The sequence below is a fragment of the Oryctolagus cuniculus genome, chromosome X, assembly GCF_051225735.1.
Source record: "Oryctolagus cuniculus isolate XC-2025 breed Fujian yellow rabbit chromosome X, ASM5122573v1, whole genome shotgun sequence".
Taxonomy (NCBI): Eukaryota; Metazoa; Chordata; class Mammalia; order Lagomorpha; family Leporidae; genus Oryctolagus; species Oryctolagus cuniculus.
In genome coordinates this window covers 36332994-36354310 of record NC_142888.1, presented here as the reverse complement: position 1 = coordinate 36354310, position 21317 = coordinate 36332994, and the positions used below count along the sequence as shown (strand labels likewise).

The window sequence follows — 21317 nt, the reverse complement described above, 5'->3', positions numbered from 1 at the left end:
TGGGAGACAAAGAAAGACTGGGCTGAAAACGAACACTTTGCTCCCGCTGAAAACAAACATGGGACAGCTTGTACTTCCGCGTCTGCCGAGGCTGGAAAACTCCAAGACCCACCCACAGCTGTCTGACGCAGTGCGCAAACTCACTGCTGCACTTGTCTTCTTGCGCATGCGCCTTCCCGTTGGCGTTCTCTGTGCAGACGCGTGGCACGCGAGCCGTTTGCTGCAATCATCTTTCCTCTTGAGACTATTCAGGTAGGTCCTCATGAGTCCTCTGGTCGATTTAAATGTGAATGCATTTGAGAACGCCACGCGGTTTCACGGGATTGGGTGATGTGACGTGTGGTCCCAGAGGAGGAGAAAACACTTCGAAGACGATGTGTTTCTCACTGGTGGCGCTGGCGCCATGTGCCTGATGTTTGTAGTGAGGCCCGAAAACAAAGGAAGGTGGCCCTCGGACAGGAGCGGGGTCACGTGAAGTTAGGGAAAGGGCCGGGAAGGCCGTTCGAGAAGTCTGCACTCCAGTGGCTCCTGGAGTGGCTCGCAGAGGCCAGATTGCCGAATCCTCAGTGGAGACCCAGGCGGGCAGAAGTCCTGGCAGGTGCAGAGGGCAGGGCATCGGGCCTGGAGACAGTGGGGTGATGTCAGCATCTCCGAGTTCAGTGAGGGGTCAGGCAGAGGTGCCCGGTGAGGGGTGTGCCCATCGGTCCGTACCCCAGCTTCTCACCTCTGCCTTGGACCATGCAGAGAAACTGCTAGGAGGAAGGATGGAAGCTGGACACTCCAACGAAACCGCCTCATCTGAGGCAAATGGGCCTCGTGTGTGAGATTAGACTAGAAACCCTCAAAAGCCAACCAAAAAGTCTGCTGCCCTGAGTTTTCTCTCCCTGGTGGTGTTCTCCCAACAGTCTGCATGATGGGGTATCCCGATGTGTGACGGATGTCATCACAAATGGCCCGTTGTGGCCATTTGCCTTAAGAACGTTCTTTGCCAGACTGGCCAGCATCAATATGATTGCCGACTTGCAGAAAAACGGAAAACATACACCCAATTTGGGACTTGTTTTGCAAATGCATTCAAAACTTTTTCATAATTACAGGAGGACACTAGGCTGTGGAGACAAATATAAATACAGCAATTGTCTTAAGTGTATTTTCCAAATCATAATGTTCTGCTTTCAGTGCAAAACATGATTGAGAGAATGAAATCAGCATCTTCAGTTACAGCAGAAGACATAGCAGCATGGATCCAAGAGCCAATTGAGCCTGAGGAGGTGAGTGCTTTAACTTATGATGATTTCTGTTGATAAATTCACTTTTCACGGAAGGTGACTAAGTGATACAGATATGCTGCTGATGTAGGTCATCCGTGTGGGTAATGGGTGACAGTGGGTCTCAGGAAAGAAACGTTGGTCCAGGAGGTTCTCATTCTGCTGTGTCCAGGGTGGATGTTCTTAGGTTCCTGGGAAATATAACCAGGGACTCCACAGCCATGCTTACGCTATGCAACAGACGTCCATCCCAGCATAGATAAAAATAACTTTAAAATCATTGGTGGCATCTGTCCTGGGAGACATCTCTCTGAAGGGTGAGTCACTTTATTAAGAATATAAGTGTGTAGGATTGTGTTGGAAATCTGTCTTTGATGACCATGATATGTACCTGTGCTTTATATAGAGTTATTACATGTATTAGAGCAAAAACATTTTATTTACCTGCACTCATTCCAATAGACCTTGCTGTTTGAGGATGAAGATTTTCTACTTGAAGAGGGGAACATTCCATATGATGAGGATGTGGAAGATGAGGAAGCACCTGAGGCTGAAGGTAAAGGGCAGGGGAAGTAAAATGCCTTTGGGGGTGAGGTGTGCATGTCCCTCATGCAACAGGGCACACTCAGTATCAGGAGGCATGAAAACATGTCTCACGTGTCTCAAACATGTCCTGAACGCTGGGTGGAAAGGTGAAGAGTATCGTTTACAGCTTAGTGTGTTGCCTCGCTCTAAGGAATTTCTCTTTCCTTCAAGACCTACTTTGACTGCTTCAGAATACCTTCCTTGCCAGGCCTCTCCACCGGGTGCCAAAGCATACCATTTCGTTTTTGTCCTAAAAGCATGTACTCTTTTGTAGCCATGTTCTCAAGAGACTGCCTATTTTTCATGGCATGTGAGGAACGCGTGGTCAGCGTACATGTATAACACTTGGGTACACAGGGATGTTGGCACGCTGTCTACAGGAGAAAACCGAGGCTCAGGTAGTGTGTCCTTTACCAAAGAGCACTTGGCTGGCTGAGTCACATCTTTCCTTCATTCTGCACGTTGTAATATTCCCATCACCTATGTTTTTGTGTGAAAAGTGAATGGCTTTTATTAAGTGCATAACACAAATGTCTGTGCTGCCTTATTGCATAATCCTGCATTTTTAGTTTATATTTTGGAAACCTAAGTTTGCACAAAACTTATCATGATACAATTATGTTACATGGAGTTTTCATCTATATTCACTAATTTTTATGCTTTAAGCTATGCAGGGTTTTCTCCGTTTTCTTCCTGCCTCACCCTCACTCCCTCCCACCCCCACTGCCCTTCTATTTGTCTCCCTTGTGTCCTGATTATCTGTGTATCGTAATGTGTATAAAGTTTTGTCCTTACTGCCTTTTTTATTAACACAGAATGATTTAGATTGATTTTCAATTCTTTTTTTAAAGATTTATTTATTTATTCGAAAGTCAGAGTTACACAGAGAGAGGAGAGGCAGAGACAGAGAGAGAGAGAGAGAGAGAGAGAGAGAGAGAGAGAGGTCTTCCATCCGCTGGTTCACTCCCCAGATGGCCACAACGGCCGGAGCTGCGCCGATCCGAAGGCAGGAACCAGGAGCTTCCTCCAGGTCTCCCACGCGGGTGCAGGGGCCCAAGGACTTGGGCCATCTTCTACTGCTTTCCCAGGCCACAGCAGAGAGCGGGATCTGAAGTGGAGCAGCCGGGACTCGAACCGACGCCCATATGGGATGCTGGCGCTTCAGGCCAGGGCGTTAACGCATTGCGCCAGAGCGCTGGCCCCTGATTTTCAGTTCTTATGAAGTCCCTTTACTCTCCTTGTGTGCATATCCAAGAAAAGTGGAAAAGTATTTCTTTCGATAACCATGGCATACTTAGAGAATCCAGGACATTTAACGGTTCAATAATGCAAGAATTTAAGATACTGTCTACACGATTCAGCATTGTACTCTGCATGCTTAATAATGTACATGCCACCCATGTAGGAGGCCTAGGTGGAGTTCTTGCCTCCTGGCTTTAGTTTGGTCCAGCCCTGTCTGTTGAAGGCATTTGGGGACTGAACCAGTGGATTGAAGGTCTTTCCCTCCTCTGTCACTTATCAAATAAATATTTTTTTTTAAAAAAGATACTGTCTACATTGAAATATCTCTGAGGTCTCAACAATTTCCTTTGTGTAATTTTTTCTCAATTAGAGTCCAGTGCATTGTCTTTGTAATGTACATTTAGCTCCCTTTAATTTGCATGGGTCTTTCCAATTTTATCATTCATGACCATGGCATTTTAATTACATTTTTAGCTACTTGATTATATTTGTGTATGTTTATTGGGTACACTGCAATAAATGGGCACATGTATTCATTGAATGTTGGTCAAACCAGGTTATTTAACATTACCATCTCCTCCTTAAATATATTTTTATTGTTTGACCACACTCCAGAGCTTGAGGTATCTGTGGTGAGAGTGTGACATTTCAAGAGATGTACAGAGGTTCTAGTCCCAGTTGCTCCTCTTCCAGTCCAGCTCTCTGCTGTGGCCCGGGAGGGCAGTGGAGGATGGCCCAAGTGCTTGGGCCCCTGCACCCGCATGGGAGACCAGGAGGAAGCACCCGGCTCCTGGCTTCGGATCGGCGTAGCTCCGGCTGTAGCGGCCATTTGGGGGGTGAACCAACGGAAGGAAGACCTTTGTCTCTCTCTCACTGTCTAACTCTATCTGTCAAATAAAAAAAAAAAAGAAATCTTCAAGAGATGTACAGAATGTGTACCAGTCAATTTAAAGCAGGTGACATTTCGATGTCCTTATATTCATCCTGTGTTTGGAGCCCCAAACTTCTTCCCTTTGATGCATTCATGGAATATATAATGGGCTATTGATAATTACGGTCATACAGCTGTGCAGTGCAACACTGGCACTTATTCCTGATCTCTGGCTGTATATTAATATCGTTTATCCAATACACCTACCCCCAAACTTGCCCAGCCTCTAGTCATCACTATTCTGTATTCTGATCAAATAACTGAGGCTACTGTCGTTGCTCAGGGGTTACACTAGCACATGTGAGTTGGTCATCCCATATGAGCATCAGTTTGAGTCCAGGCTACATCACTGCTGAACCAGCTTCTTGCAAAAGCACCTGGGAATGCCAAGTGCCTGTGCCCTTGCTACTCATGTGGGAGACCTAGATAGTGTTCCAGGCTCCTGATTCAACCTGGCACAGACCTGGGTGTTATGGCCATTTGGGGGAGGGTGAACCAACCAATGGACGATCTCTCTCTCCCTCTCTCTTTCTCTCTCTCCCCCCCTCCCTCTCCCTCTCTCCCTCTCTCCCCTCCCTCTCTCCCTCCTACCTCCCCACCGTCTCGTTCTCTGTCTCTCTCTGTAACCATGCCTTTCATATAAATACATATTTTTTAAAGACCAAAAATTATCTTGTAGCAGCTTGATGTTGTGAATTGGGTTGAGATACCACCTATGAGGCTGGCTTCCTCTATCAGTCTTCTGGGTGATGTGCTTCCTTTTGAAGCAGCTTCCAGGGCAGCAGAGAATGTCTCAAGTTGTTGGGCCCCTGCAACACAGCAGGGAGACGAGTATGGAGGTCCTGAGTCCTGTCTCCTGTATGGACCAGACATGGCTATTGAGGCCATTTGGGGAGTGAATCGCTAGGTGGGAGAAGTTTCTCTCTCTCTCTCTCTCTCTCTCTCACTTTCAAACAAATATATGTCTTTAACAATGATTTTGCAGCTTCCACATATGGTTTGATATATGTGGTGATTGTCTTCCTGATTCTGACTTATTTCCCTTAATTTGATACCGTCCACTTCCATACTGTTCAGGGCAAGTGAGAGGATATCGTTATTTTTATGGCTGAATAATATTCCGTTGTGTATAAGAACCACATTTTCCTTATGACTTCATCTGTTGATGGCTATCTTGGTGGATTTTATATCTTAGTTCTTGTGAATCAGACAGTAGTAAAACCGGGAGTGCAGTCATGACTTTGCTGTGCTGATGTCAAAGTCACCATAGTGGTAATAGGGCATGTGGGCCTCCTAACTGGTGGCTGAAGAGCTAGACCAAATAACTTCCCTGATGCATTTTTATTTATTTTTGAGGATTTATCTATTTATTTGAAAGGCAGAGTTTTAGAGGGAGAGAAACAAAGAGATGTCCTGTGTACTGGTTCACTCCTCAAATGGCCACAATGGCTGGAGCTGTGTGGGTACATAGCCAGGAGCAAGGAGCTTCCAGGTTTCCCACGGGAGTGCAGGGATCCACGTACTTGGACCATCCTCTGCTGCTTTACCAGGTGCATTATCAGGGAGCGGGATCAGAAGTGGAACAGCCAGTACTTGAACCAGCGCCCTTAAGGAATGCCAGCGTAGCAGGTTGCGGCTTTAACCACTGTGCCAATACATCACAACGCTGGCACCTACTGCTGACCTTGTAAAGAAGAGATTTCGATTGTTTATTACACCTTTCTGCATGCCATACTTATTGGAACCTCTGCATGCATGTCACAATTCAGGTTCTGGAATCTAAATACTAATCAGACACAGGGTGCTTAGCCTGTGACTCACATTCTCAGCAGAATACCCAGAATACCACTGATTGAATATGTTGAGTAAAATTGAAAGTAATTTCATAGAGGAAAGTGGTTTGATGGAGGGAAATCGTGGTAAGGGAAAAGGACAACATTGGGGGAATGTTACTTCCCCTCCTTTGTGGCAAACAGACTCCCGAAATTAAGTTCTTGGGATTCTTAGGAATCACATTCGTGATCACGTCAGCCCACAGCTTTGATTTCACGACACTGAAGGAATGAATTTTATCATTTTGTTGCTCATATTTCATGCTCTTTCTACTTAACTTGGTAACCACTCTATTTCTTTTGTATTTTTTATTTGAGGTATACCACACAATGCATTGGTAAGCATTTATATGTGTGTGTGCTTTTGTACATGCATGTATATTTGTATATAAATAATTCAATTACCAAAATAAAAAAGGATATATGCACTTCTTCCTATGCTTAGTCTTTATTTCAGTGGTAAGAGCACCATTCTCTTCAGTCAGTCAAATTCACTAAAAATATTCTATTGGTGACTAGTACGCATGTTGTACCTAGCATCCATAGATGTATGTAATAGGCAACTTTTCCCCTTGCAATTTTCCTTACCTATTCTTCACCCCCTCTCAGGATAATGACCATTCCACCATTTTTGTATATGCATCCATTCAGGTTTCTCGTGTTGTGAGATCAGGCAGTATTTTCTTTCTGTATCTGGCTCATCTGAGTCAGCCTGCTTTCCACCCATGCTTGTTGAAGCTCCCAGAGAACACACGACCAGCAATGGGCTTGCACTCTCAGAGCTAGGTTGTGAGGTGGGAACAGTAGAAGCAGTGGGAGCTCTGTGTCTGCACTGAGCCTGTCACTCCTTAGGGAGATGCTGGGCGGTGGGAATTCCGTCTTCACAGTGAGGTTCTCTGCACTTGGTGAAGTACACGGTGACAGTGTGTCACACGTTCTTCCCACTTAAGTGTGGACAGTTTCTCAGTTTTCTCGTGATAGGTGTGTATCATCCACTTTCTGTTCCTCACAGAGGGAATTGATTTGTGTCAGGATGTTTCTTTGGTGGAACTCTGGGAGGGCGAAAAGTCGGAACCTCCTGTTCTGCTATGTTGCTGATGTCACGTTTTATGTCTAAGAGGCACCCATGGAAGCTGATGTCCAGGAACCTTCTCAGGCCCAGCATCCACAGGAAGAAGAAGAACATCCTGAAGTCAATGAGGCACCATAGCATATCGGGAGCCCTAGAATGCCAGGAACAGGTATGTAACCCATGATGGTGCAGCGTCATGTGAATCTGTTTTCTACATACCTAGTCCTCTTACAGTACCTGTAGGGACAGCATTAATGCTAATTTAATGACAGTGTTCGCAGAACAGTAGTCCTTGAATCATCATTCAGATTTCAGAAGCCTGACTGCCTCACTGAAACACTATCTAATTACTAAACATTTGGGTCAAAGCCGTATAAATTATAATTTAATATTGCAATTTATTATCATTATAAATCTCCCAGCAACAGCTAACCTGTATTACATTCTCTTAAAGCTTGTACTTTTAAATATATAATGAGTTTTTACTAATGGTTTGTATGACAGACTCTGAAGCAGTGAAGTCGATTTTAGTATCAGTTCAAATATGACTTATGAGTTTCTGGATGAATCCTGTGCATTATAACGAAAGCATTGCTCTTATTAGCAATTAGAATTCCAATCACATATATTAAATATATTTATATCTTTTTTAACTTTTATTTAGTAAATATAAATTTCCAGTGTACAACTTTTGGATTATACTGGCTTTCCTCCCCCCTCCCCCATAATGTCCCTCCTACCCACAACCATCCCATCTCCTACTCCTTCTCCCATCCCGTTCATATCAAGATTAATTTTGAATTATCTTTATATACAGAAGATCAACTTGGTATATACTAAGTAAAGATTTCAACACTTTGCACCCACACGGACACACAAAGTATAAAGTACTGTTTGGGTACTAGTTATACCGTTAATTCACATGTAAGTACAACACATTAAGGACAGAGATCCTACATGGGGAGTAAGTGCACAGTGACTCCTATTGTTGACTTAACAAATTGACACTCTTGTTTATGACGTCAGTAATCACCTGAGGCTCTTGTCATGAGCTGCCAAGGCTAAGGAGGCCTCTTGAGTTCACCAACTCTGATCTTACTTAGACAAGGCCATAGTCAAAGTGGAAGTTCTCTCTTCCCTTCAGAGAAAGGTACCTCCTTCTTTGATGGCCTGTTCTTTCTGCTGGGATCTCACTCGCAGAGATCTTTCATGTAGGTCATTTTTTTCTTTTGCCAGAGTGTCTTGGCTTTCCATGCCTGAAATACTCTCATGGGCTTTTTAGCCGGATCCGAATGCCTTAAGGGCTGATTCTGAGGCCAGAGGGCTGTTTAGGACATCTGCCATTCTATGAGTCTGCTGTGTATCCCGCTTCCTGTGTTGGATTGTTCTCTCCTTTTTAATTCTATCAGTTAGTATTAGCAGACACTAGTCTTGTTTATGTGATCCCTTTGACACTTAATCCTATCATAATGATCAGTTATCAACTGAAACTGATCACGTTGACTAGTGAGAAGGCATTGGTGCATGCCACCTTGATGGGATTGAGTTGGAATCCCCTGGCACGTTTCTAACTCTACCGTTAGGGGTAAGTCCGAGTGAGCATGTGCCAAACTGTACATCTCCTCCCTCTCTTATTCCCACTCTTATATTTAACATGAATCACTTTTCAGTTAAATTTAAGCACCTAAGAAAAATCGTGTGTTGATTAAAGAGTTCAACCTATGGTATTAAGTGGAACAAAAAAAATACTAAAAGGAATAAAGTAGTGAGTTGTTCCTCGACAGTCAGGACAAGGGCTGATCAAGTCACTGCTTCTCATAGTGTCCATTTCACTTCAACAGGTTTCCTTTTAGGTGCTCAGTTAGTTGTCACCGATCAGGGAGAACATATGATATTTGTCCCTTTGGGACTGGCTTATTTCACTCAGCATGATGTTTTCCAGTTCCTTCATTTTGTTGCAAATGACTGGATCTTTCTTTCTTTCTTTCTTTCTTTCTTTCTTTCTTTCTTTCTTTTTTTTTACTGCTATATAGTATTCTATAGAGTACATATCCCATAATTTCTTTATCCAGTCTACTGTTGATTGGCATTTAGGCTGATTCCAGGTCTTAGCTATTGTGAATTGAGCTGCAATAAACATTAAGGTGCAGGCTGGCGCCACGGCTCAATAGGCTAATCCTCCACCTGCGGCGCCGGCACACCGGGTTCTAGTCCTGGTCGGGGCACCGGATTCTGTCCCAGTTGCCTCTCTTCCAGTCCAGCTCTCTGCTGTGGCCCGGGAGTGCAGTGGAGGATGGCCCAGGTTCTTGGGCCCTGTACCCGCATGGGAGACCAGGAGAAGCACCTGGCTCCTGGCTTCGGATCAGCGCAGTGTGCCGGCTGCGGCTCCACTGGAGGGTGAACCAACGGCAAAAGGAAGACCTTTCTCTCTGTCTCTCTCTCTCACTTTCCACTCTGCCTGTCAAAAAAAAAAAAGGTGCAGACAGCTTTTTTGTTTGCCAATTTAATTTCCTTTGGGTAAATTCCAAGGAGTGGGATGGCTGGGTTGTATGGTAGGGTTATATTCAGGTTTCTGAGGAATCTCCAAACTGACTTCCATAGTGGCTTCACCAGTTTGCATTCCCACCAACAGTGGATTAGTGTGCCTTTTTCCTCACATCCTCGCCAGCATCTGTTGTTGGTAGATTTCTGTATGTGAACCATTCTGCCCAGGGTGAGGTGAAACCTCATTGTGGTTTTGATTTGCATTTCCCTGATGGCTAGTGATCCTGAACATTTTTTCATGTGTCTGTCGGCCATTTGGATTTCCTCTTTTAAAAAATGTATATTGAGGTCCTTGGCCCATCTCTTAAGTGAGTTGTTTGTTTTGTTGTTGTGGAGTTTCTTGATCTCTTTGTAGAATCTGGCTATTAATCCTTTATTCGTCGCATAATTTGCAAATATTTTTTCCCGTTCTGACGGTTGCCTCTTCACTTTCCTGACTGTTTCTTTTGCAGGACAGAAACTTCTCAATTTGATGTAATCCCAATTGTTAATTTTGGCTTTGACTGCCTGTGCCTCCGGGGTCTTTTCCAAGAAGTCTTTGCCTGTGCCTATATATTTCAGGGTTTCTCCAGTGTTCGCTAATAATTTGATGGTGTCGGGTCATAGATTTAGATCTTTAATCCATGTTGAGTGGATTTTTGTGTAAGGTGTAAGGTAGGGGTCTTGCTTCATGCTTCTGCACATGGAAATCCAGTTTTCCCAGCACCATTTGTTGAATAGACTGTCCTTACTCCAGGGATTGGTTTAGGATCCGTGATCAAATATAAGTTGGCTGTAGATGTTTGGATTGATTTCTGGGGTTTCTACTGTGTTCCATTGGTCTATCCATCTGTTTCTGTACCAGTACCCCACTGTTTTGATTATAACTGCCCTGTAGTATGTCCTGAAATCTGCTATTGTGTTGCCTCCGGCTTTGTTTGTGTTGTACATGATTGCTTTAGCTATTCGAGGTCTCCTGTGCCTCCATATGAATTTCAGCATCATTTTTTTCCAGATCTGAGAAGAATGTCTTTGGTATTTTGATTGGTATTGCATTGAATCTATAAATTGCTTTTGGGAGAATGGACATTTTGATGATATTGACTCTTCCAGTCCATGAGCATGGAAGATTTTTCCATTTTTTGGTATTCTCTTCTATTTCTTTCTTTAAGATTTTGTAATTCTCATCGTAGAGATCTTTGACGTCCTTGGTTAAGTTTATTCCAGAAGGTATTTGATTGTTTTTGTAGCTATTGTGAATGGGATTGATCTTGGGTATTTGTGGTCTCTTATCTTTCCTTATGAATATGAACATAGTTTTCTGTACATCTGTGAAGAATGTCACTGCTATTTTGATTGGTATTTCATTAAATCTGTCAAAGGCTTTTGGTAGTATGGACATTTTGATGATGTTGATTCTTCCTATCCGTGAACATGGAAGATTTTTCCATTTTTAATGTCTTCTTCTATTTATTTCTTTAGTGTTTTGTGATTTTCATAATAGAGACTTTTGACATCCTTGATTAAATTTATTCCAAGGTATTTGATGATTTTGGAGCTATTTTTTTTTTTTGTCTTAGAATCCTAAACTTTTTCTCTCTTTCTTTTTTTTAACTTTTATTTAATGAATATAATTTCCAAAGTACAGCTTATGGATTACAATGGCTTTTCCCCCCACCCATAACTTCCCTCCCACCCCCCACTCTCTCTCCCCTTCCATTCACATCAAGATTCATTTTTGATTCTCTTTATATACAGAAGATCAGTTTAGTATATATTAAGTAAAGATTTCAACAGTTTGCACCCACACAGAAACACAAAGTGAAAAATACTGTTTGAGTACTAGTTATAGCATTAAATCACAATGTACAGCACATTAAGGACAGAGATCCTACATGAGGAGTAAGTGCACAGTGACTCCTGTTGTTGACTTAACAAATTGACACTCTTGTTTATGGTGTCAGTAATCACCCTAGGCTCTTGTCATGAGTTGCCAAGGCTATGGAAACCTTTTGAGCTTGCCGACTCTGATCATATTTGGACAAGGACATAGTCAAAGTGGAAGTTCTCTCCTCCCTTCCTCCCTTCAGAGAAAGGTACCTTCTTCTTTGATGACCTGTTCTTTCCACTGGGATCTCACTCACAGAGATCTTTCATTTAGGGTGTTTTTTTTTGTTTTGTTTTGTTTTGTTTTGTTTTGTTTTGTTTTGTTTTGCCAGAGTGTCTTGGCTTTCCATGCCTGTAATACTCTCATGGGCTTTTCAGCCAGATCCGCGTGTCTTAAGGTCTGATTCTGAGGTCAGAGTGCTGTTTAGGACATCTGCCATTCTATGGGTCTGCTGTGTATCTTGCTTCCCATGTTGGATTGTTCTCTCCCTTTTTTATTCTATCAGTTAGTATTTGCAGACACTAGTGTTGTTTATGTGATCCCTTTGGCTCTTAGTCCTATCATTGTGATCAATTGTGAACTGAAACTGATCACTTTGACTAGTGAGAAGGCATTGGTACATGCCACCTTGATGGGATTGAATTGGAATCCCCTGGCACGTTTCTAACTCTACCGTTAGGGGCAAGTCCGATTGAGCATGTCCTAAATTGTACATCTCCTCCCTCTCTTATTCCCACTCTTACATTTAACAGGGATCACTTTTCATTTAAGTTTCAACACTTAAGAATAATTGTGTATTAATTACAGAATTCAACCAATAGTATTAAGTAGTACAAACAGAAAAAAATACTAAAAGGGATAAAGTATTAAGTTGTTCATCAACAGTCAGGGCAAAGGCTGATCAAGTCACCGTTTCTCATAGTGTCCATTTCACTTCAACAGGTTTCCTTTTTGGTGCTCGGTTAGTTGTCACCGATCAGGGAGAACATATGATATTTGTCCCTTTGGGACTGGCTTATTTCACTCAGCATGATGTGTTCCAGATTCCTTCATTTTGTTGCAAATGACCGGATTTCATTGTTTTTGACTGCTGTATAGTATTCTATAGAGTTTATTTTGGAGCTATTGTTAATGGTACTAATCTTAAGTCTTTTTCAGCAATGGGATTGTCTGTGTATAGAAAGGCTATTGGTTTTTCTGTGTTGGTTTTATATCCTACCATTTTATCACAGACTTTTATGGGTTCCAACAGTATCTCAGTAAAGTCTTTCACATGCCCTATATATAGGATCATGTCATCTGCAAATAATGATAGTTTGATTTCCTCTTTTCTAATTCATACCCCTTTGATTTCTTTTTCTTGCCTAATGGCTCTAGTGAAAGCATCCAAGACTACGTTAAATAACAGTGGTGAGTGTGGGCATCCTTGTCTGGTTCTGGATATTAGGGGGACTGCTGCCAGGTTTCCCCATTCAATAGGATGCTTGCTATGCTTTGTCATATATTGTATTGATATTCTTAAAGGTTTTCATCATGAAAGGATGTTGTATTTTATCAAATGCTTTCTCTGTGTCTGTGGAGATAATTGTATGATTTTTGTTCTTCAGTTTGTTAATGTAATGTATCACGCTAATTGATTTGCAAATGTTGAATCATTGCTGCATATTGGGGATAAAATATCGCTTGGTCAGAGTGAATGATCTTTCTGATGTGAGGTTGGATTCAATTGGCTAGCATTTTGTTGAGAATCTTTGCATCTGTGCTCATCAGGGATATTGGTCTGTAGTTCTCTTTTTCTGTTATATATATATTCCAGGTTTAGGTATTAAGATGATGCAGGCTTTGTAGAAGGCATTTGGGAGGATTCCCTCCTTTTTGACAGTTTTAAAAAGCCTGAGAAGAATTGGAATTAGTTCTTCTTTTTATGTCTGGTAGAATTCAGCAGTAATTATATCCAGTGCTGGGCTTTTCTTTGTTGGGAGGGTCTTTATTATTTTTTCAATTTCTGCCTTGGTTATTGGTCTGTTTGGGTTTTCTATATCTTCGTGAGTCAGCTTTGGTAGATTGTATATTTCTAGGAACCTATCCATTTCTTCTAGGTTTCCTAGTGTGTTGACATACAGCTCTTTGTAGTAATTTCTGATTATTCTTTTTATTTCTGTTCCATCTGTTGTTAAATTTCCTTTTTTATCTTGGAATTTATTGAATTGAGCCTTTTCCTTCTTTTTGTGGTTAGCTGTGCCAATGATCTATCAATGATCAAAAATCGTACGGTTATCTCCGTAGACACAGAGAAAGCATTTGATAAAATACGACATCCTTTCATGATGAAAACCTTTAAGAGTATCAAGACAATATATGACAAAGCACAGCAAGCATCCTATTGAATGGGGAAACCTGGCAGCAGTCCCCCTAATATCCAAAGGATGCCCACACTCACCACTGTTATTTAACGTAGTCTTGGATGCTTTCACTAGAGCCATTAGGCAAGAAAAAGAAATCAAAGGGGCATGAATTTTTTGTGTATTTTTTCAGTAAAGCAGCTTTTCATTTGTATATTTTTGTTTCAAATCTGTTTATTTCTGCTCTAGTTCTAATTATTTCTTTCCTCCTACCGGTTTTGAGTCTGGATTGTTGTTGTTACTCTAGGTCCTTTGGATGTGTAGATAGCTCGTTTATTTTGTACCTTTCCAGTTTCTTCATGTAGGCACCGATAGCTGTGAGCTTCCCACTTACATCTGCTTTTGCTCTGTCCCATAGGTTTTGGTATGATCTACTGTCATCTTCATTTATTTTCAGAAATTTTTTGATTTCTCTTTTGATTTCTTCTATGACCCTCTGTTCATTCAGGAGTAAGTTGCCCAGTATCTATGTGTTTAGATATGTTCTAGAGATTCTTAGAAAGTTCCATGCATTGTTGAGAGGAATGTGTATTCTGCCACTGTGGGATGAAAGGTTCTTTAGATATCCGTTAGGTCCATTTGGTCTAAAGTGTCGATTAACTCTGTTGTTTCCTAGCTAATTTTCTGTCTGGTTGATCCATCCCTTGCTGTAAATAGGGTATTGAAATCTCCCATTACTGTTGTATTGGAGTCTGTCTCTCCCTTTAGGTCTGTTAACATTTTTTAATAGCCAGGTGCCCTGTAATTTGGTGCATATACATTTATTGTAGTTTCCCGTTGAATTGATCCCTTAATCATTACATAGTACCCTTCTTCAACTTTTTAACAGTTTTTATGTTAAAGTCTGTTTTGTCTGTTATTAGCTTGGCAACACCAACTCTTTTATGGTTTCTGTTAGCATGGACTATCTTTTCCCATCCTTTCACTTTCAGTCTGCGTGCATCTTTGTTGGTTAGTTGTGTTTCTTGTAAGCTGCAAATAGATGTGTCTTGTTTTTCCATCCGTTCGGCCACTTCCATTCAAGGAGACTATTGATAAGTAAGGACTTGGCCCTGCCATCTATCCTTAAATATTCTGATTGTTTACTTTGGGTTGCTTTTGTTTTTTTTTACTTTGCATGTTTTCTGCCTTCACATTCTTTCAGAATGATGGCTATCTTTCTGTGTTTCTGTGAGTAGCACATCCTTAAGCATCTTTTCTAAGGCTGGACAAGTGTCGACCAATTCTTTCAATTTCTGTTTGTTATGGAACGTCTTTATTTCAACTTCATTCATAAATGACAGCTTTGTGGGGTACAGTATTCTGGGATGACAGTTTTTTTTTTCTTTTAAGATTTGGACTGTATCTCACCATTCCCTCCTAGCCTGTAGGGTATCTGATGAGAAGCAAGCTGTGAATCTAATTGGAGATCCTCTGAAAGCAATATGGCATTTCTCTCCTGCACATTTTAGAATCTTTTCTTTATATTTTACTGTAGAGAGTTTGAATACAATGTATCATGACGAAGATCTTTCCAGGTCGTTTCTGTTAGGAGTTCGATGTGCTTCCTCTATTTGAACAACCCTTTCTGTCTCCAAATTGGGGAATTTTTCTGTAAGTATTCTCCTAAGCAGGTTTTCCATTCCCTTCTGTCTTTCCACTCCTTCAGGAACTCCTAATACCTGTATGTTGAGCCGTTTGGTAGTATCCCATAGATCTCCAAAACTGTTTTTTTTTTTTTTTTTTTTTTTTTTTTTAGTTTTCTATTTTCTCATTTTCTTTTTGGTCTACCTGTAAGATTCCCAAAGATTTTTCTTCGGATAGTCTTTCTTCTGCCCAATCAAGTCTGCTGTTAAGACTTTCCACTGCATTTTTTATTTGATCCATTGAATTCTTCATTTCTAAAATTTCGTTTTGATTTTGCGTTAAATTCTCAGTCTCCTGTGAAAATACTTATTCATGTCATATATGATGTTATTCAGTTCGTGAATTTGCTTCTGATTTTTTTTAAGTAACTATGATTAATTTTCAAAATTCCATTCAGGCATTTCCTTGATCTGTTCATCTTCTCATTCTAATATGAAATATTTTTGTGTTCTGAGAATGTCATGGTGACTTCCTTATTCTTTTTTTCTGAATTTTGGCTCTGATATTTCAGCATTGTGTAGTTGATTTCTAAGTTTTTTCTTCTGTTGGCTTTTATCTTTTGGGTAATGCTACTGTGGCTTTGTGGAATATCTACCATTTCAATGAATACTGGGAGGTGTGTGGTGGGTGTGGCCAGGGGGCTCTTTTGAATGTGGTAAGTTGGGGCAAGTTTGCAGGGTAATACCCAAGATGGCGGTGGTTGAAATCAATACCCAGCTACACCCTACTCCCTTTCATGTAGCCGCCCAAACCTCAAGGACTCAGCACATATGGCTCCCACAGTGGTCAAGTGCAAAGGGTATGGTTGGCACGGGCCCACCTCTTTCCCTTGTAGCTGCCCTACCACTTCCCAGCCGAGCTCTGACTTTTTGTTTGATTTTCTTTTGATTTTCTGACTAAGCCTTGGGGATGCTGAGGGCCATTTTCTGCACTGAAGCTGTGGATCACACCTGCACACTAGAGTCACTGGGCGAACGCTGCCAGCGCTGCATTCAGGTGCCCGGTCTCAGTGAGCTGCTTTGTGCACGCTTGCAGGCTTCCCTAGTTTTTCCCTTTTTTAAAATGGTGCCCGTCCTCTCTCAGCCCGATCAAGGGTTCTGTTGTGGAGAGATTGGTTTGAATCAATCATCCCCCTTCACTTTGACTAAGACCATAGGTGACCACCAGCAACAGCCAGCCCAAAGGCTCCAGTCTGGACCCATGCCATGAAAAATGTGCCTGACTCTCCGTGCTCTCTGGCTGTGCGTCAGCATTCACCAGGCAGGTTCACAAAGATTCCTCCCCTTCCGTGGGGGGATTCGGAGCAGTTCTCTCTCCAATTCTCTGCCGAAAGTGTACCTTCTACACTGTTTTCTCCATTGTTCTCCATAGCCGTATGCAGCATGCCATTCTTCAGTCCAGAATTTTTCCACCTATGACTGTATTTTGCATTCTAGTTATTTCATACTTTCATGTCTTACAGTTAAATCTTTGATCCATTTTTGTTTTTTTTTTTTTCAATATCTGTTTCTTCATTTGAAAGGCAATCTTACAGTGAGGCAGAGGCAGAGAAAGATGGGGTGGAGATAGAGAGATAAATGGCTGTAAAGGCCGGAGCTCAGCCAATCCAAAGCCAGGAGGCTGACACTCGTCCGGGTCTCCTACATGGTGCAGGGGCCCAAGGACTCGGGCCATCTTACATTGCTTTCCCAGGCCATAGCAGAGAGCTGGATTGGACGTGGAACAGCCGTGACTTGATATGCTACCCATATGGGATGCTTGCATGACCAGCGGCAGCATTGCCTGCTATGCCACAGTACTGTACCCGTTTTTGTTTGATTTTGTTTAAAAATGATTTTAACAGCAGAATTATTTGATTCTCTAGTTTTGGGAGGAAATACCAAGAAAAATGTGCTTTCTATAAAGTAAGCCTCGGGTCAGATTTTAAATCCAACTTTACGTTGCATTACTGCAGGAACAATGATAGTTGGGTTATGCAAGTGAAAGGAGAGACAGCACGCTGGAACTTTTCCTCCAAAAAGGCTAACCCAGCGTGTTCTCTTTATTGACAAGGATTGCGACAGCCTCTTGTAGAGTGCATGCACGTGTTCATATCACTCTAAGGTTTCTCTGAAACAGCTTTAGCAGGACATACTACACTAGCATATCTGGGAAAGCAGCTGCATGTCCTTGTGAAGCCAGCATTCCCACAAGGGCTCAGTGCCCTTCTCGTTAGTAGGTCATAAACTATCCTTAATCAGTCCCTGCAGTCACACTCTGTGTTCTAGGAATAAAATATCTTCACTAGGAGTGCATTCGCAGAAATCTTATTCTCCACATTTCTCCCTTTTCTTGTTTAATACGTGTTTATTAGGCATACGATTTTGGCAGAAATGTTTCCTTTTACATTCTGCTGCCACACTATGTGCTCAGAAGAAATGTGTTCTCACCTGAGAGTGCTTTGGCAGAATTTTTGTTCTCTGCATTCTGCATCCCCCCTTTTTATTTATATATAATTGTCAGTAATATGATTGTTGGAAGTGGGAATAACAGTCTTTACAAGTATTGATAAATGATGGAGTGCACTGAGGGAAGCAGCATATCAGGGTCAATGAGGCCATGGCAAGGCAACCAGAGAAAAACAATTATTTCAACAAGGTGGTGTTCTTGAATAGGGATAGGAAAAAGCAACAAATGAGTACATGATGGTTATTTGATATTTGATTGCCTGAATGCTTGCTCTTAGATTCTGTCGTGTTCTGTATTCTCTCACAGAGAATGATTTCATTCTAAATCCTTCTCCCAGTATAGCATAGAATGACTGAATAATAGAATGGCAAGGGGTCAACTGGTTTTTTCCTTCAGCACTGATCAAGTAGGTAAAGTGCTTGTATGTCCTGGATGTCGAAGGTAACTGAAAATGAACACCTATGCTGTGCCTAATCTCTGCCCTACTATGAATCTTCAGTGTCACTTCTTTTTCAAAAGATTCATTTATTTATATGAAAGCACAGGGAGACAGAGAGAGAAAGAGACCTTCTCTTTGCTGGTTCACTCCCCAGATAACCGTAGCAGCTGGGCCTGCACAAGGTGGAAACCAGGAGCCAGAAACTCCATCCAGGTTTCCTTCATGGGCCTCAGGGGACCCAGTACCTGGGCTATCTTCCACTGCTCTCCCCGGCACATCAATATAGAGCTGGATTACAAGTGGAGCAGCTGGAACTTGAAGCCCCACATCAATGGTGGGTGTCGTTGTCCCGGACCACTGCTTAGTCTACGGCAGCACGGTAGCAGCTCCAGTTAATACGTCTAACAACACTGTAAATGCCATATGGGAGCATGAACACCAATCGTATTGCAGGGTACACATTACAAGTTCCTGCCTTAAGACAACAGTTGGTGGGAGAGTAATGTGAAGACAAAAACTTGGGAATTTTAGGTGGCTGGCTTTTGACATGTCCATTGGGATGCTAGTTAAGACAGCTACATCCCATATCAGAGTACCTGAGTTTGACTTCATGTTCCGCTCTTGATTCCAGCATCCTGACAATGCACACTGTAGAAAGCAGCCTGCAATGGCTCGATAGTTGATTCTCTACCACCCTAGTGGGAAACTAGGTTTGAGTTCTGAGCTCTCAGCTATGCCAAATGCAGGCCTGCCCCAGGCTTGCTATGGGGGAGAACAGCAGTAACCAAGAACATGCCATCTCTGTCTCTCTAATAAAAATAAAAATGAATAAATCAGGCCTAAACATAATACAAGGATGCCCTTGATGTCTGGGGACGAAGTTACCAACGCCTTGGTCTTCTTAAGGCTGTCATTCTCTACGATGCTTAACAATATTGTGGGAGGTTCTGACGTGGTAGCATGGCGGGTTTAGCCTCCCATTCAGTCACAGACCATCTGTATCAGAGTGCCAGGTGTGTTCCAGCCTATCCATTTCCAATCCAGATGTCTGCTAATGAGCCTGGGACAGTAGGGGAAGATGGCACAGGTGCTTAATCTCTACAAACGATGTGGGAAGCAGGACAAAGTTTTTGGCTCCTGGCTTCAGGCATATAAATAGCCTTTTTGGACTTAGGGCAGTGTACCACAGAAAGAAAAGTCTTTCTGTTGCTTTCTCTTTCCCAGTGTCTCAGCCCTTTGTCCTATAGATTAATTAATAAATTTTTTAAAATAGTAGAGAAAATAGGACAGTTGGAAGGCTACCGCTGGGAGGCTATTAAAGATGATTAAAATTTAATCTAGGGAATATTATGATTTCTAACTGCATTTAACAGAAGATAGTTATTAAGTGAATAGGTATTTTTAAGTGGCCGTTAAATATAAAGCATGACGATAAAACAGTACATGAAACCTAAGCCAAATGGAAGTAGTTAATAGGAGATATGAATGACTCCTTACAAAAGGAAAATAGGGGCCGGTGCTGTGGCGTAGCAGGTAAAGTCACCATCTGCAGGGCCCGCATCCTGTATGGGCGCCGGTTCAAGTCCTGGATGCTCCACTTCCGATCCAGCTCTCTGCTATGGCCTGGGAAAGCAGTAGAAGATGGCCCAAGACCTTGGGCCCCTGCACCTGCATAGGAGACTGGGAAAAAACACCTACCTAATTCCTGGCTTCAGATCAGCGCAGCTTCGGCCATTGCTACCATGCTGGTTTCCCTTTACTTCACTTAGACAGTGGCAGACGTGAGATTAACTTTTATCCATCTTGTAATCAGAATGATTTCAAGCCACCTTTAAATCAGACATCTTTAAATACTTTCCTAAATATCCTAGGATATTTTTGTGTGGTTGTGAGATTTTTTAGGAGACACAGAAATGGTTTTTGCTTTCCACTAAAAACTACCTTCTAGTAGGTTTCTTTGATTTTGTCTGTCCTGAACTTGTGCAATTTCTAGGATTCCTTTTACTACTAGAAACTGTAGTGTGTTTAACAATCAAGATTTTATATATATATATATATATATATATATATAGTTGACGATCTTTCATTTATGTTTCCCAGGCATTTAATAGTTAGCCAAAGGGTGACTGGGTTTTTTTTTTAAAGGTTTATATATTTATTTGAAAGGCAGAGTTAGAGAAAGAGAAAGAGAGAGAGAGAGAGAGAGAGAGAGATAGAGAGAGAGAGACGCACTTCCATCCACTGGTTCACTCCCCAAATGGCCCCAGTGAGTGGAGCTGATCAATCCAAATCCAGGAGCTGGGTATTTCTTGTCTGTCTCCCCTGTGCAGAGAGCCAAGGACATGTACAGTCTTCCACTGCTTTCCCAGGTGCATCAAGAAGGAGTTGGATCAGAAGAGGAGCAGCCAGGACTGGAACGTGTGTCCATAAGGAGTGTTGGCACTGCAGGTGGCAGCTTTACGTGTTATGTCACAGCACAGGCCCCAGGGGTGACTGTTACAAGCCTGCAGTTTCAGTCTATTTAGTAAAACCGAAGCTTGTTTTGTCTTTCAGGTTAATTCAGTAATGTTCTTCAACTTAATGTCCCCAAATGTTGTGTTCATATTACAGGTGAAGCACACCCTGACGTTTAAATGAAGACAACCTGAATTCCTGCCAGTTGTACTTCCTTTGGATACTTGAGTTCAAATTCTCAATAAAGTTTCTTTTTGTAATTTTATGTTCTGATGTATTTGGAAGGTACAGATACCATGTTAGTGTACTGACTTTCTTTCAGTCAACCTTGTGAAATATCTGATTGCACATTGTTTCTCTTAATCCTTTCTGATTTTCAGCTTACGTAGTATACGTTCTTTGAGTAAGAACATCTATTCCTGGCCTTGTAATCATACATTTCTTACCACTTGAATGTATTGGAGAGACCTACTGTACAATCTTGAATAGAACCTGAAATACTGGAGATGTTTTCCTTATGCCTGATAGGAAATAGAGATCTTCAAACACTTAAGCATATTAAGTAAGGGTATTTTTTGTGTGGGGTAGGCTATATCAGAATAAGAAG

At 41.9% G+C, this 21317-nt stretch overlaps 1 long non-coding RNA gene across 2 annotated transcripts; it reads left to right on the top strand.

The window, feature by feature from the left end:
• The first annotated feature begins 42 nt into the window (after positions 1-42).
• Positions 43-20970, top strand: LOC138847593 (uncharacterized). 2 transcript variants are annotated; one of them, XR_016228200.1, is made up of 5 exons: positions 52-252; positions 1180-1271; positions 1731-1824; positions 6977-7099; positions 20867-20970. It is a non-coding gene; the product is annotated as an uncharacterized LOC138847593 (long non-coding RNA). The 2 variants fall into 2 exon arrangements; XR_016228201.1 differs by lacking the exons at positions 6977-7099; positions 20867-20970 and adding an exon at positions 2128-2210 and having other exon boundaries at positions 43-252.
• Positions 20971-21317: the final 347 nt, after the last annotated feature.